The sequence below is a fragment of the Phoxinus phoxinus genome (genome assembly GCF_949152265.1).
Source record: "Phoxinus phoxinus genome assembly, chromosome: 15".
Classification (NCBI taxonomy): domain Eukaryota; kingdom Metazoa; phylum Chordata; class Actinopteri; order Cypriniformes; family Leuciscidae; genus Phoxinus; species Phoxinus phoxinus.
The window spans coordinates 13,990,599-14,009,282 of record NC_136890.1 but is presented as its reverse complement, the minus strand read 5'-3'; positions in this window follow the sequence as shown (position 1 = coordinate 14,009,282).

Here is an 18,684-nt window from a genome sequence, read left to right as displayed (position 1 = left end):
ACCAAAAAAAAAAAAAAAGTGCTGGGAAGCCGCATTTGAATAAATCTTGTAATTAATATATTAATAGTTCAATAGTTATTGTATTACTTTATTTATTGCTACAATAAAAGAGAAAATTCCACCATAATGAAACGGGGTAACAGTGCTTCATACAAGAGGGAGATATTAGGACTTTTTATGAGAATGCATTTGATTATTACCTCAGTTTGCTGTGTGCAATTGCAATGTGTGTGCAATAAAAATACAATGCACATACAATTCGCCTTTTGAAATCGTGTTTTTTTGCTACTCAAACACAACTGATGCTACTGACATTGCATATATCCGCAAATTCAGTGATTCGTTTTTCGGAGACTATATCATTACTTTTGGTACAGTACTAACTCTCCTACATTGTAATGTATTCTATACCAAACCTGCAGTTTACCGTGTGTCAGAGTCAGCAGTCCACCTCTCAGGTCAAGCGCTGACAAGGGGGAATGTGAGAGAACAGGTGAAGATCCGCACATTGGATTCTAAATCAAACCCAGGGGACGAGCTTCTTGTTCAATCACTGTATTATGTCATGTTGTGCATAACAGAGAGCAACAGATGAGAGAATTAGGTTTGAGTATCATAGTGTTTGTTTTATGTGACAGCAGTCAACATGACTTACAATCCTTCTCAATCTCTCATGTTTAACCTCTGCGAGCTGTGCATCTTCATTTCTGCCTTCCTCAAAGGACCTTGTGAAAGCCCAGAGCACACACTTCATACATCTGCCCATCTGCTTTCTCTGCCAGAGTTTTCATCGTTCCACTTCTACCACAAACACACTTCTATAGATTAATTTTCTCTCTCTCTCTCTCTCTCTCTCTCTCTCTCTCTCTCTCTCTCTCTCTCTCTCTCTCTCTCTCTCTCTCTCTCTCTCTCTCTCTCTCTCTCTCTCTCTCTCTCTCTCTCTCTCTCTCTCCATCTCCATCTGTCTCTGCTGGAAAATCTAGCTTTATGACTTTAGGATCATGGTAGCTGGTTTTCTAGCTGGTGGAAGCTTGCACCATTTAATCATTCCTGATTATTAGCTTGTCCTGAGGGACCAACAACCTATGATCAAAGCACACTAGCTGAAGATCAAGCTCATTATTGGAACATGCTGGTATCTAGTTTAAGAAAGTCATTAGCTGGTCCAAGCTGCATGGTTATTAGTTGCTACAAGCTGATTTACCATTTTGGACCAGCAGATACTAATTCGTCAAGATGTTTTGTTCGGGGGGTTTCTCACTTAAAAATTGTTTTTTAGCTGGTTAAGCTGGTCATTAGTTGGTGGAGGCTTGTCAACGATCTTGAATCAACTACCAGCTACCAGATTGTCAAGCTGTTTTTGAACATGGTAGCTAGTTAGCTGCTTACACTCTAAAACATACTGGGTTGTTTCAACCCAATTTTGGGTCAAATATGGACAAACCCAGCCGTTGGGTTGAGTTGGTTCAAGCTTATAGGGTTTCAAGTATATATTCAACCTTCTTGGACTAGTACCAAACCTAGTTTCTAGCTGGTTAAACTTGCAAGGAGTTTGTGCAAGCTGGTAGGCTATATTGGATCAGTAACAAACCAGCAGTTGAAAATAGCTTAAGGTGGTACAGCTATAGTTTTAAGAACATAACAGCTGGTTTAAGCAAGCCATTAGTTGGTCCAGCTGGTTATTACTGTAGCTGCTGCATGCTGGTCGACCTTCAAGCACCAGCACCAAACCAGCTACCAACAGGGCAATAGTTTTTTGTTTGTTTGTTTTTTTGTTGTTGTTTTTTTACATGGTATAGTAAGTTTCTGGTTAAACTGGTGCAAGCCGGTAGACCATCTTGGACCAGTGACCGCCAAGCTAGCAGTTGGAAATTCTAGCTTGAGGTGGTATAGCCTAGTTGGTTTTAGGAACATAATGGCTGTTTTATGCAAGCCATTAACTTTAGTTTTTAGCTGATTAGTTGGTGTAAGCTGGTAGATCATCTTGACCAGTTTTTGGAACATGGTGGTTTGTTAAACGGTTTGTGATGGCCAGTTTGGACCATCTAATGACATGCTTAGACCTGCAAGAAACCAGCTACCACGATCCAAAACACAGCTACAAGCATAAGATGGATTGTCCAACAGGGATTACATTAATCCTCATCCAGTAACATCCCCTTTAACGAAACACTCAATTACTCTGTGCCGTGTGCTTGTTTTTAGTGCACTGTTTGAATTCATTGTTGTTGGTACATCAATCTTATTATCAGTCCTCCAGTGTTGATGTCCTCATTCCCTTTCTCAAACACTGTTCCATCACTGTTACCCCATTCCTGTTCTGTTTATCTCTTTCACTGCATGTACTCTCTGCTTTTCTTTTAGTTTAACTTTGAGATAAAGAGGTCTTTGCAGTTGAAGCTTGCAGCAAGCTGTGAAGCGACGCCGATATGGGCTACACTACACGTTGACGTTTCTTGAAGGTTATCAAGTCTAATAGTGCATTATCTCCATTGCTGTTTATAAGATGAAGCTCACTGTGTAAAGTTTGACTGTTTCTGGCTGGGTGCTTATCGACTTAGTTTCTAAACGGTTCTATCGGTCAGAAAAAAAGTGTTAAGCTCCAAAGTTTTGCTTTGGGTTCCACATACACTTTTTTTTATTAGTCATGATCTTATGCTGCATCTCAAACATACTTGAGTAAAAGTACAGAACAATGAATAAAATATGTTGAGGTGTTGGATTTCACCCATATTTCTTCACTTTTTTTATTTATTTTATCCTGGCTGGTAGCCAGAAACTGTGAAGTGAGGGTCGAAACATCTCTTTTATGAACCTTGAGGCTTCTACAGAAACATCTCTGCACAGCAGTTTCATCACTACATCTTACTGTATGCAGTTCCTAAATCACTGTTTGGCTGTTTGAAGTATGTGCTGTACCCATAAGCATTAGACCTAAGAGTAATTCATGAAGTCAGAATAGATTTGAAAATTCACATTAGCTTTAAGCTTTAAACATATCTTTGTTTCTATCTTTTCATTGACTGCCCTAGATGTGCATTATTAACCCTACACTGTTGGATTTGTACATGAATATGCATCGGATGATGTTTTTTTATCATTGACCTAGATTTGAAAGTAAGTTCACAAATGCATTGTTAAGTGCATTTGTGTTTGAATATTGAAATGAATGGTATGATCGTTTAACATAAACTACCACAAAATTCCAAGGTCAATAATTCTCCTCAAATATACAATCTTTTTAACTTTTTATGGCAAGACGAGGTTATATTGAGGTTGTAAAATTTAATTTTGAATCAATAATTCATGATATTTGTTAAATACTTTTAGCTTGAAAAATATAGTTATATGAAGTTATCTGAAACTTATAATCAAATTATATTTTAACTTGATAGGTACACCATGGCAAACCCTGTACCAACATGAATACAAGGAGCACATTATAGAAACTTGACACGTGTTTTTAACTTAATAGAATATTAATTTCGATTATTTTTATTATTTTACTAAACCAGCTGTATATTGAAACATGATTGCTAGTTTTTTAGCTTTTCCAAGCTGGTTCAGGTGGTTGACTAGACCATGTTGTTCAATGACTTTGCTGGAAAAACAGGTCATTACAGGTTAAGGGTGGTCGGTCAGTCATTTGCTGATAGTTCCTCTCAGCTGTTCACCTAAACCGGCTTGAACCAGATAACGACCAGCTAAAAAATTAGATCCCATATTTGACAGCTACCAATATAGCTGGGTCTTCCAGCAGGGAAGTGAAGTCCTCTGGGCCATTCTTTTAATTGATTTTTGTTCTTTTAGGTGCTTTGGTGAAACAGTACTGAAAAAAGATGACAGGGCGACTGTTTGGAGTTCATTGATGTAAAAGATATTATCATCATTTCCCCCATGTAACACCGCTGAAACGGTAGTCAGCTGCTTCTCTGTTAACTTGTGAACGTGGAAGTAGGACAAACAAACTTGTGAGTGGATGAAAGTGTTTTCTGTTAAGAGAGTAAATCATGCTCCTCCATCGTGACTATTATCCTTTATCACCGTCTCTCGCTCTAAACCTTATCTCTATTTTGAACATAAAGCCCTATTAACACACTAGATATTTACCCTGAAACAGGACCTGTAGCACACACATCTGTCAAGTAGCCCTCAGGTAGATTGCTTTATTTTGCCTCTACTACAGGCGTTTTTAGTTCCACAATCCCAATTTCACCCATTGTTACAATCCGAAATGTGTCAGTGTGCAATTCATAATGCAATGAAAGAGTGCATAAACAAGTATGCATGCCTCAAGAGGAAAATAACGTAATGTAAAAATAATGTAAAAATAAATAAACACTTTACTGTAACATACTTGCCACAGATATAAAGTACTTTAAAATACGTTTTCATGATGGAGCAACAGTTTGAAATTAATCTTATGGCGCAGGTTAAAAACTGTACATGTATAGCAAGCTAGCTAATTTAATAATAACATATGGTACATGATAATGTTTAATGGCACAGACATTTAAACATTATTCTGTCACTTGCGTCCCAAATGTGCGTACTGCACTATTCTATGTCATATTTTTTGCATAAATAGTGCTAGTATTAGAGTGTTCATACTGAAAAATCCAAAAAGAAAAAGTGTACATCATGTATCCCGAGGGGGAACGGCTATCAGACTCCAATGTGGAATGACAAAAAAAGCCTTATGAAATTCACACATTACACGGTTGAGTACATAATGTATAGTGCGTCATTTGGGACAAAACTACTATGTGCTGAAGTTAGTTATCGTCAATGTAACACAAAAACGCACTTAAAGTATGTACAACAGGCCGAGTTGGCCAAGCATTGGCTTTTGTGTACAGTACGCTTCTGGCCATTATAATAGGACGTGAGAGAGTGTAAATGTGGGAAAGTGTGGGTGGATGTTGAATGCAGGACACAAAGGCTTCTTGAGTCTTCCCATCTTCTGCTGAAACTAGTAGGCTAGCGCTAATACTCCTTTCAATGTTTCAATAGCATAATTCATATGAAGCTTTGTGTTTTTGTATAATTAACTTGGATGACAGTTTGTAAAATGCAAATGCCACAAAGGGCTGGCACTGATATTGTTAGTCTTTACAAAGAGAGGTTTTCACATTTTTGTTTTCTTACTGAATAAATGGGAATGTGTCATAATGGGGATAATGGACTTTGATGAAAGGATTAAGCACCTTTTCAATAAGCACCTATATCCCACACGTTCATTAGCGCATTGTGTGAAATAACTTTCTGAAAGCGCCAGAATAAAGATAATAATGCCTGTTTAAAGCATTTGGTGGAACAAACATAATCCAAGTGCATGGTTGATGTGTCGCTGTTGTCAAAGGATGACAGAGAGAGATGAATGAGGGGGAAAAGAATGGAGACTGGCCTGCAAAAAAAAAAAAAAGCTTATGTAATTTCACCTGTGAGGGTGTGATTTAAAACTGTATTACACTACAGTGGCCTTTAACTCAGAAAGAACATTGCCGTCCTCTTTTCCCCTCATGGGACTAGCTATTAGAAAAAGAGCTAAATGAAAGACTGTTGTTCTGTTACTTATTGAGAACAGTGTAATAATGTCTGGCATTAGCAGATATAATGGCTGTAATACTCCAAATGAATGCTCTGAATCAAAGTTTCATCATCTGGTGCAGCGTTTTAATTGTTTTTACGATGTGTCGAGTAAAATTGATTTATCTCGGTGCATGCTTTAGCAGTGCATAAGAAACACTATGCAATTGGACACAATAAGCCCCAAAAAAAGAAAAGAAGAAAAAAAAAGCATAATTAAAACATTTCCCGGAGGCTTTTACATAATGTCAGTTTGATACGTTTAATTAAACACTTATTTGGATTAACTGACAAATACCTCATTCTGAGCATTCGTTTCTAAACAAGATTATAGGCGTTTTATTTGAGTGTCATTGGATGGAACATCTGGTCTCGTATGCATACAGAATATTATATGATAATAAAAAAAAGCTCAGTCATAAAGCGTCTATGAACGCTGTTGTGGTTTTAAATCGTTGTAATGGAGGACATCAATGACAAAAACAACTTTCTGACAATTACTGTCACAATGATTCAGAAATTAGTTGTTTGCTTTCTCATAATGCCATAGCAAATGAGCATAAAATGGCATACAATTCTAAGACAGGTGTATCAAGAAAGTTTTTAAACTATCTATGTGGGTCATGCAAGTTTGAGTCTGGCTCACCTCGTTTCCCATTCCCCCGCTCTTCTCCCCACATCCTCACTCTATTGTCTGGTCACTTGTGCTTGTCATTAAGGCAATTCTTATTCATTTGAACAAATTGCAATTGCTTTTGTACATATCGCAATTGATAATGTACAAGTGTCAGCTTTTTTTTACACATTTTCAATTGCTCATGTCATGTTGATCAAAATATAGTAGATGGTTCTCTGTTGAATAGTCTTACCCCTTCAAAACATCTGGATATTAGTTCCTTGCATAAGCCATTACATGCAAAATTGTTGCACTATTTGTCATAAACTGTCAAGCATAGTTTTACACATTTCTATTAGACCTTTTGTACAAAAACGTGAATTGGTGAATCGTGCAGGTGAAATTGACCCTCACTCATGAAGGAATGTAAAGTGTTAGTTCAACCAACAATCAACCAGTTGTCTAAATTGTTCAAAGGTGCATCGCATGAACAATCAATTGGCAAGCATATAGACAGACCACAACACAGAGTTGCAATTTTTCAATAATGGATGGACCAGGAAACGAACAGGATCAACAGCCAAGAGGAGGAAGAAGAGGAGCAAGGATGTGTGGTGGAAGGCAAAAAGGAAGAGGCAGAAGAGGACATAGACGCATATCTGATGACATAAGGGCCACTATTGTAGACCATGTTGTCAATCATGGCCTTACAATGGCTGAGGCGGATCGAAGGGTGCAGCCGAATATTGGGAGATCAACCGTGTCCTCAATAGTTCAAACGTTTCGAAGAGAGAACAGGTATGTCCACCAATGTACAGAGCACTGTTGCTGTATATAAGCATTATACTGTATTATTACAATGCTTCATTTTAAAGTAGTCCACTTGTATTTCACAGCATACACAAATATACTCATATACAGATACATACTGCACCTTACATGCACCCACCTGTATGTTTTACAGTAAAATGTGTGTTCGCATAGTTTTTGTCTATGTGAAAGTGTGCGATGCATCACTGCATTTTCCCCCACATAGGACTGCAAGATTACCTCAAACCGGTGGCAGAGGACGCCTTTTCACACCTCAACAGGAGGAGGCTATTTGCACCATGGTTCGAGCAAACAATGCCATGAGACTGAAAATGCAAAGGACCATTATAGAAGACAACGATGTCTTTAAAAACATACGGTTAGCATCTCAACCATCGACAGGGTGCTGCATAGAAACTAGATGAGTATGAAACAGCTGTACCGTGTACCATTGCAAAGGAATGAGAACAGAGTTAAGGAGCTACGGTACCAGTATGTACAGGTACAACATATATATATATATATATATGTAACTACTTTACAGCAACATTTTATAGTGTGTTCGGTCCCAGAGCTACTGTGGATTTGCCAGGCCAACGGGGAGGAAATATCACCATGTGTGCTGCTATTTCGGAGCATGGTGTCCTAACCCATATCCCCCTTATAGGGCCATAATGTGAGTTTCCATCGATCAAACATCATAAGGCAATGGTTTGTGACCCACCCGAGGATACTCATAGAATTCCTCCCACCTTATTCACCATTCCTTAACCCAGTTGAGGAGTTCTTTTCAGCATGGAGGTGGAAGGTGTACGATCGTCAGCCACACACAGATGACCCTGCTGGCTGCAATGGATGTAGCATGTGAGGACATCACAGTAGACGCCTGCAGAGGATGGATAAGGCATTCCAAAAGATTCTTTCCACGTTGCATTGGAAGGGAAAATATCCGGTGTGATGTGGATGAGAATATGTGGGCCGACAGATAGGAACGTCGGGATGTGTAGCGACAGCACTAGAACAGTGCTGCGGGCAAAGTTGTGCCTTAGGGTTGTTTCCTGTGTTTCTTTATAATTTAGTTGTTGTTTTTTTTGTGTCCCTTTTTCTTACTGTAAATTATTTTCTTTTTTTCTTTCATAAAGTAGCACTAGTAAAAGCTGTGAAAAACAAAATCCTGTCCAGTCTCTTTCAATCAATAACCCACATACAGTAATATGTAAATAGTACTGTTAAAAATTGATATATGCCATATAAGTGCAGCCTTGTGCATTTTCAATACAGTAACTGTCATCCAAACTGTAGCCTAAGTTTACATCAGGTAATACTGTCAAAGTACACAGTTACATTGACAACATGCCTAAACATGTTGACGACCTTGTTCGTGAACAATGACTCAATGACTTATCATTCTGATGACACTGACATGATCATTGGCATGCATATTTACTTTTGAGAGATGTACTCAGGATTTTTTAGTGACTGACTAGCTTTAGAAACATATCTATTATATATTGCAGTTTGTACAAATTGTTCTGAGAAATGCACTTATTACTTTACACATGTTAGGGATGATGTGAAAAACGCACCAAATCGACTGAGAAAAACTGTATCTTTATAGTTATTGTTCTTGATGTGAACAGGCATTTGTAAGTACATAATCTAACATTATTAGTAATGTATTAAAATCAACACTAAATCAGAAATGCTTAAAAACATGAACAATCACCATTTCCATTTCAAACTAAAATCGATAATTGTGTTGTGTTGAGAATGGGGCCTTTGAATCAAAAGGGTTAAGAAACACTTATCTAGATCCACAAAAACAAAAACTAAGCTACAAAATCACAGTTTCTGAAAATGACCTGAATCATCCCAATCTTAACTGAAGAGCACTTAAATTGGCCTGCTGGTTACAATCCAGTAGCACCTCTGCTTTTTGTAGCACCTCAAGGGATTTATTCAGTAAATGTGTTTCCATCTAACTTTTATGCACACGTAGATGGATCTGTCACGAGATAACAGGAAAATAATGCAACAAAGTTTGTTTCCAGAAGAAAATACCGTCACAGTCCAGCTTAAAGTAATGTAATCATCTGGTTTTAGCCAGGTTTCTGTCAAACACAGCACATTTAGGTTATAATCTGTAATCATATAATTAACAATAAGTGCTATTGAAGTAAGGGATCTGTCACGTTTTGGGTTTTGTTCCTTGTTCCTGTTTCATGTATGTCATGTGATCCCTTGCTCAAGTCATGTGATCCTGCCATGTGTTCCCTTGTCTGATGTGTCATGCTGTCATTGGTTCATTGTCTAGTCGTTAATCTTGTGTATTTAAGCCCTCATGTTTGCCCTGTATCTTTGTCTAGTATCGATTGTTTCATGTAACTACTGTTGGTAGCCCTGTCGATGTTCTAGTTTTGAGTTCCATGCCTCGTCATGCCTTTGTTTTATGTTTGATCATGGTTTGGAATTGAAGTTGCATTTGGGTTCACTTCAACTTGCCTCCAGAGGATTCCTTACAGGATCGAATATTCAGCACTTTATAATGTATCTGTATTATATCTATTTTTAATTTGTTGAACATCAATAAATGTTTAAAAGGGTTTGGGAGTTTTTTGTGTTTCCTAGTTCGGGAAACAGACACAGTCTATAGCCTATGATGATATCTTGGTGAAAAAGTCTTGGTGAACGTTGATATCTATGTGAGATAGAACAATCCAAACATTAAACCGGCGAATCAACAAGGAAAAACATACCACATACCTATGACCTAAACTAAAGCTTGATGAAGAACAGACAACAACTGAGGGCTTATATACATGGAAAACATGGGAGCTAACGAGACTGATTAACGAGACACACACCTGAACTAATTAACTGATCGGACGATAACAAACAGGAAAAACCAAACTAAATACAAACAGACATGTAACAACATCCTGAGTTATTTTATGCAATATTCCAAGATTTACATAAAAACAGGTTATGGAAACTATTACTATTGTTGTATTCCGGGCTCTTTATTATGAACACACATCATCTTTTAACTCTTAATTAAATGCATTAACTTATTCGCCAATCATTATTACATATTCGGGTCTTTAGCTACCCGGATCGCTTGGACCTCTAAATGTCCCAATAGTATAAGATAACGCACATTCCTTAACTTTTGGAACTTGAAAGGGTTGAACGTGAGCAAATGAGCTCTGACAATGACAGTGATGATGATAAAAAGTTACCATCATCACTGTCATTGTCAGAGCTCATTTAGCATCTGGCTCATATTCGCGATCTCAGCCATATTCTTAAAACTATCATTTTCAACATCTTCACAATCAATATTTTGATCGCTGACAGCCTCTTCACCAGAACCGCCATCAAGTGACAGTGACACTAATATTTGATTGTGTTCAGTACTTGCTCTGCAGTAAATCACTGAGCCGTTTCAAGTTTTGCTGATGATACTTGTGTATTTTGCACTTATTGCCACCTTGAGGAATTGCACTTATTGAGTGATCAGAGATTCAATTATTGTTGCACAGAAAAGATTATACTTCCATACCTCGGGTCGCTAGGAACCCTAAACATAAAAAAAGACATTCTTTTGTATTTTCTTGTTCTATTGTTGATAATGAATAGATTAGGGAATGCAAAAAAGTTTGATGTCTTACTTTTTGAAAAAAACTAATGAAGGGTAGGGTAGTGAATGATGTCCCGGGTTGATAAAGACTGAGGTATGCATATGGGGGTTAATAGCAGCACTACAGCTTCATATAAATGTAGGGGGAACACATCTCCCTAAATCCTTGCATCTCCATCTCCTCAAACAACAACAACAACAAAAAGAAACCTGTACCTGATTTTAACCCACAGGAGGCAACTGAACATATGTTTTGGCCAACCTTGAATATCAAGTTGGACTGGTGCAGTCACAGAGGAGAACATCATTTATATATATCGCTGCATGAACTGACTAGTTCAACAAGAGTGTTGTTTAACTTTACGCTATTACTAGAACATTTTAATGCCCTGGATTTCATGTTTAATAACTCGAAATGTCAATTGCATTAGTGTTGATATTCCAAATGTCTCCACTACTTGATGAAATGGAAAGACTGTTGCATTTCATGTCTACACAAGAGCTCGACCCTGAAAGCTTCAGCCAAAATGACGATATGTTTTTATGTATGCGGAGAAGGGACATGTTAAAATGTGGTTGTTTAGATTGATATTGTTTCTCGATGCGTGTTGCTAATGGGTCCTGGTGAATAGGTGAACACGATAAAACTCGAACAGGGTTTGCTGCATATCCTGTACTTTGCTTTGCACATCAACCTCTTTTGTCTGTTGATGTGTGTGTTCTGAAATGAAAGTTTTGAAAGCAATTTATGCTGAACGTCCTGTAGGTTTTGCACACAATCGCTTCCTCCTGCCACCGTACACAAAGCACATAAAGCACATGTAATCAAAGCTCTTTGTTTTTCTGCTCTTTATTTGTCACTCATTACGCTATAGTTAAACATAATAGCACACATTCTCCATATAGGATCTGTTTTATGTAATCATACTTTAATTATGGAAGGTATACTTTTCTTGGAATATCATGCAAAACTAGTTCTGCTACCTGACAAAATTATCACTGAAATGAGTGTTATAAAAAAACTAGTCTCTGGTCAGTTTTTGCATCCTTGTCTCATTGTTAATATGTATTAATGTGTAACATTTACAGGTACAAAACTAAAAATTGTGTTAATTTTTTTATTTTATTGTTTTAAATAGATGCTGAAACGTACAATATAGACAAATTGACTACATTAAAAATATTTAGTAATATAGTCCACTTGAATGAGGGAATGAAAACGAGTGAGTGAATTGAGTACACCGGAACGACTGCCGTTTTTGCAGTTTGTACTTGCTGTTTAATAACCATTTGAAACTTATCAAACTGGCAGATTCAGTAATAATGAAAATATTTATATTGAACTTTGTCATGAAACTATGTATAAACCTCAATTAAACATGGTTTCGGACACCACTAAATGGCTGTGCCCTCAAGTGCCCTATTTAATAGGTGGCGAGTTCGGACACAACCTTTGTGAACATTTGATATCACTGCTTAATTGTTTCGTAAAGCTTCTTGAATGCGCTTTTTTTTTTTTATACCAAGTGCACGTTTTGAAGTTTGCGGTTGCTGGCTGCTGAGAAAGGAGATAAAGATCGCTGAACAAAGTCTTGAATTTGGGTCTGTTCCTCACAATAGTATGGATTCTAAAGACCTGGATTGCAGCGCACAAATAAAATTGATCACTTTTGTGAATTTATGTGGCGTTTTTGGTTAATATTATGGTTCTATTGTCAATCACAGCATGTAGAACTATAGCTACTGAGAAAACACCTTTTGTGTCCCACCACGGCAAACAAAATAAATATTACATATAAACAATAGTTAACCAATTGCAGAAATGTTATTATTTTTAAGGTTCTAAAGTATAATCTTGCTTGACATTATGTAATCCTTCTAAATGAGTTTGGAGCAGAAGTCACACAGAACAGAGCGAAATGTAATAATTTTATATATTAAGTAGATAAGTAAACTGTTAATAAATGTGACTGAAAAGTTCCTGTTTCTTCTGTTTAGTTTCAGTTTTCTAGGTTTCTGATTATGTCCCTATTTTTTCCTTTGGTTATACTTATAAATATCAGCTGTGTTGTATTTAGTTCCTTGTCACTCCCTTTATATATACTCCCTGTTCAGTTCTCCCTCTGTCGGTTATTGTTGTTATGTAATGAGTCGTTTACAACTTATCATTAAAGACTGTATCCATGTTGGATATGCATGTTGCTAATCCTCACCAGCATGTAACAGAATAACCTACCCTCAAAACGAGTAAGAAATAAAAAGAAATGGAGATGATGCATCTACCTCAGACCTATCACTAGAGCCTCCCACCTGGGTCTTTCAAGAGTTTATGTGCACTGTCCAGTCCATCCCACCACTGCCTTATAGACGTGTGGTCCGCAGATCCAGTTCCCTCCTGAGTCCCCACCCTCTAACTAACTCCTTCTAAGCCATTCTCTTCCGGAGATCTTCCTCCTCATATGTTCCTGCCCAACCTCTTGGTCCCATCTACTCCACTCGTTACGTCCAGTCCCCTGTATCCGTCGGCTCCACTGGTGTCATCCAGCTCCTCGGGTCTGTCCCTGCCTCTAACTCTGTGCGGCTCTTTGGCTGTCTCGAGCTACCCGACCATCCAGCTCGACATATGGTTGAGTCCCCGGCTTCACCTCAGACCTCCAGGCTCATGTCTCCACCTTGACCTGTCAGCCTGTCGGCTCTACACTCCATAGTCTCCGCCGTGGCCCTGAGACTCCTCCGGCCTCCCTTGTGCCTCTGGCTCAACCTCTGTCAGCCGTCGTTCTGCCTCCACTACAGACTTCTGGGTCTCCGGCTTTGCCTCGAACCTCCACCCCTTTGGCTCTCTGGCTCTCCGGCTTCCCCATCGTCCTCACTCGCTCCGTCGTCACCCCAGTCTGCCGAGTCCCTGTCTCGGTCCCATGAGACAGCGGCTCCACCTTGGGCTTCCGGGCCATGGATGCCTCCCTGGTCCATTGGTCTCTGCCTGAATCTCCTTTGCTTTTGGCTACATCAATCAATCCCCAGGTTCCACCCAGACCTTCAGCCAAAGCTTCACCCTGGCTCCTCCAGCAATTGCCGCCATGTTATCTTCCTCTGTCGGCTCCTCCTGGTCCCTGTCCATCACCAGCTCCGTGCCCTCCTCCGAAGTCCCCCCCCCCCCCCCCCCCCCCCCCTCCACAGTTGGATTAGCAGTTTCAGTGCAAGGACACATCTTCCGGGAGGGGAACTTGCAGACTATTGCTGGAAAGTGACAAGAGATGCTTCATTTAATGAATACAAGAGACAAGTCAAAATAAATTGAATTATTAAACCCTTTTCTTATTTCTTGGTCGGTATTTCTTAAAAACTTACATTTCTTGCAAACCGTTACCAATCAGTAGTTGTTTTAATTGCCTTATATTAATTGAAGTCAGGCCATTAAATACATAATAAATAGCACATTTTATCTCTGTGGCAGACAACCTCTAAAATAAGTGTATCCAATGTTATATTAGCTTTTATCAACTCACAAACACCTTGCAAATCCCTCCAAATCCCAGATTGGGAAACTCTGTTGTAAACAATGGGGGGCCTTGGACTTTTTCACAGAGGTTGAGAACCACTGTGTTTAATGGATTAACGATCATATGGTTTTAGTCTTTCATTTATAGATTTAAGGATGTAAATCTCTAGAGTGCACTTGGGTGACACTGCAGATATATAGAATCAGATTCCATTTTCAATTTGTGTCTGTATGGAAAGATTCAGCTGCTGTGAAGGGCTCTTAAGCACAACACACACACACTCAACGACGGTCCTGATGTATGGCTGTAATAGACTGCTGGGCAGTTCGCTTTATGATGCCGTGTCCTCTCCTTTTCTCATTCTGTGTTTTGGTGTGTGATTTCACCAGCCTGAGAGTGAGTGGATGTTCATTTTCAGAGTGTGTTGGAAGGAAATTGTCTTTTTGTGGAGAACTTGTTTCTGGTTTGTAGTTTCTTGTACAAGGCATGAGTTGAACTGTACTGTCTGTCTCTCTGTGTGCGTGCGTGCGTGCGTGTGTGTGTGTGTGTGTGTGTGTGTGTGTGTGTGTGTGTGTGTGTGTGTGTGTGTGTGTGTGTGTGTGTTTAGGTGCCCTTTAGGGAAACTTAACATTTTTCCTATTGGTTGAGGTGTGTATTTGTTTCAGATTAGCCTTTTGTGTGTTATTGAATGTTGAATGAGGTGTGTGTGTGTGTGTGTGTGTGTGTGTGTGTGTGTGTGTGTGTGTGTGTGTGTGTGTGTGTGTGTGTGTGTGTGTGTGTGTGTGTGTGTGTGTGTGTGTGTGTGTGTGTGTGTGTGTGTGTGTGTGTAATGGATGAAAGTGATATGCTTTTTGGGACTCTGTCCCAGCGTGTGTGCAGCGCTGATAATGAAAGCATACGTTACCGTGCCAACACTAAATGACGGAACGCTAATAGTCACAGCATGCTATGGCATTCTCCAGACTACACTCAGACTGGCAAAATTACTCAGCTATCTCTGTGTAAGGGTGTCTTCTCTAATATGGCTACTTTTGGAAATGACAGAAATGGGTGGAAATTACCATTCTGGATGTTACATTTTGGAATAAAATGCCAGGCTCCTTTGTCTTGCTATAGGCTAATTTCACTAGTAGCATTTTATGTATCCTAAACATTTTTTTTAACACTTTTTGCACAATAAGACAAAATTGCAACTTGTTTGAAAAAGAAGCACTGAATTTTCTCTCCATAAGTGATCTCAATTAATTAACTGCCCTAATATCCAATATTTATGTTATGAAATTATAAGCTTCTTTATTTATAACTTTGTAGATAAATGCATTTATCTCAAAAGACTACATGTTTTGTCCTGTTACATTTTCACTGTTTGTGGACATTTCATTGATTAGGATTTTATAGATCCTTAATGTAAATAATATTTTTTAACACTTTTTGCATAGCATGACAAAATGTCAACTGGATTGGGAATGATAAATAGAATTGTATGTACGTAAGTAAATATTACATAGATTTGTCTTTGTTTACACACATTTCATATTTAATCACAAGCTTTGCAATGCATTAAAATGGGCAGCCCTAATATCAATACAATTGACTGGATCTACAAATGTAAACATACATGAATTGTCTTGTTAATAAATACGTTTGGCATAAATTATAAGCTACTTTATTCATAACTTTCTAGATATCCATACTTTTAATGTACATGTATTTCCCTGTCACATTATTTTGCGGAAATTTCATTGATAGCATTTAATATATTCTAAGTGTACATAATTTTTGCGTAATATGACAAAATGACAACTTGACTGGAAAAAAAAGGACATAAAAAAATTATAAAGTAAAGAATTGTGGAAATGATTTGGAATTATAGTTAAATTATTGATGGAATTATGATTGAAGGTCTGAATCAGGGACAAGGATGAAGCAGTAAAGTCTGCATAACTGTTGGCAAAAATATTTATGATAAGGTGGTAAAAATAAATGATGAAACTACATTGGATGTTGTACAAAAGAATGAATCATAGCAACAAAGAAAAATGTTGTGTAAAATGGATGGCCTGACACCTTTGTCCCCCCGAGTCTTTTCAGAAACATTTGTTCATTTAATGGCTGTTTACTGTTTATGCAATCATGCAAAGATTTTGCATTTGTTCTTTTGGCAGAATTTAGACTTTATTGCTTCTTCTGCAGTTTTGTGTAATAGTGACTCACACTCCTGATCCTGATGCAGCTGATTTATTATATCATAAAAAAAGTACTGCAACATTATACATTTATACTGTCTGCAAAGTAAATAATTTATGGGCCCTGAAAAAAGGCGTAGTAGCTTTACACCTGTAGGTTGACTTTTGATCTTTCCACCTATAGCCATATTTTCTTAATTGATAGTGAGGTCCATACCTTATAGCAACTTTAATATATTTTAATGTTATTATTTTGTAAAGTACTTTGGGGCAACGTCTGTTGTTTAAAAAATGTGCTATATAAATAAAGTTGCTTGCTTATAGGCAGATAGTGAGCATAAGCAGGCTTACACTTTTTATTTACCTCATTTTGTATGTAATCAAATGTATTATTAGTTTGCATTAGGCTTATGATTTTGTTAGTTTTTATTTTAAATCTTTTTTAAGTTTGGTTACACACACATTTATTTGTTCATTTTGGAGTTCAACAACAGAAACTCCAACATAAGCATTAAGTACAAATAAATCTCTATATATTTTTATTTACATAAAAAAAAAATGTTGAAAAAAATTCAACATTTACTGTCCCAGTTCATTAATACACAAAGCATGCTGGGGACTAAAAATCATACAACTTCAACGCAGTTGCTGCTTCAACCCATATTTGGGTCAAACCCAAATAACCGTTGGGTTAACATTTTATACCCAAGGGTTGGTCCAAATAATAATAATTAAACCAAATGGTTGGCTTTGTCTATTTTTGACCCAAACATAGGTTGAAACAACCCAGCATTTTTTAGAGTGCATCTTTAGTTTATGTAGCTAAATCACTGCACAAAAGTTACATGAAAGTTCTCTTCATAAGAGAATACAGAGTGCTCTGCTATTTCCTACCAGCCTTTTTGCAGTGTCATTTAAGTCCACTTGTGTCAGTATCATTAACCTTACTGGCATAACATGCCAAATCGCCATCTGGATATGGGACGTTTTCTCCCACACACACTCACACACAGATTGCCATGTCGTGAGTGCTTGATGTCTACAAAAGTCATTATTATTTGTGTTAATTATTGTTTTATGCAGGTTCAGTTTACAGAAGTATTTTTAAACTGTTTTTTTTTTTCTTTCTATTGGTGTATTGTCTGATAGTAACCTTGGATTTATTCAGACCTCTTTCTTTCACAGACACAAACCAATTGTCTCCACCACATTTGGTGTCTCCATTGAGGACATTGTTTTTCATTATAGTAATTACGCTTCTGCGAACACGATCAACTCCAGGGAGCCTCTGGAAGTTAGCAGCCACTGCTCATGTAAAATTGAAAAGGTAGTCAAATGTGATTAGAGACAAAGGGATGTTTTATTTGTTAAACAGTCACTTTGAAACACTGTAAGAGTTTGCGTGTTCATGGAAAGTGTATGGCTACAACACAGTGATGTGGATGCAAAAGGTGAATGGCTTCCTTGTTTGACGGACATAGGCCAGTAAGAGCTGTGCATGTAAACCTTACACAGGTGCGCTAGCAACTTTAGCGTCCTTGTTACCACATCCGCCTCCCACACTGGAGACCCCGCTTCGAAGTAGGGACTGGTTACACTTGCTTTTTTTTTTTCATTCCACTTCACTTACACTTTTCGTGAGTGAAACTTTTCAAAAGTTTTTCTCTCTTAAGGTGGCATGTAGGTCTACATACTCAAATAGAGTGTCAAAAATGTCAGCAAACACATTCTGCGTCCTAAACCACAAACCTTTCTTGACAGTGCAATTAAAAAATACAGTATTCATCAATATCAATGTCACATATCACTGGTTTATTGAATTTATGACCTTTCCATAGTCAGTTTACAAAACAGGAGGTGGTTGAGCAGCAATGGCTTGTGTAGAGTTTATGAGTGTGTATCGACACATAGCTTCCCCCACACTTACACGCTCCCTAACTGATTTCAAAGTTCGCCCTCGGTCGATTAAGATTGACAGGCGCAGCAGCAGCGATCAACACTTCAGGCTCTGAGTCTAGCAGGAGCGAGGGAGGGGGTTGATGCGCTTGACAATCGGTGCAGGAGTCAAATTAAATCAGAACAGGATAAGCAAAATAAAGTAACTGAAGAGAGAGGTAAGTTAACGAAAAAATTACTGTTCCCTTTCAAGGGAACTCGCGCTGCGTCAATGACACTTTGGGAATGCCCCTGCGTGACTGCTTCTGAAGCACGTGCCAACTAGTCCAAGAATGTAGGAGCAGGCATCCTGTCGAGACAAGGGCTGAGGCCCAGGGAATGGAGGCTTCATCCTGAGGTGGTGGAGCGAGCACTTTTGGGAGGTCTATGGCCAAGCAGACGTGTATC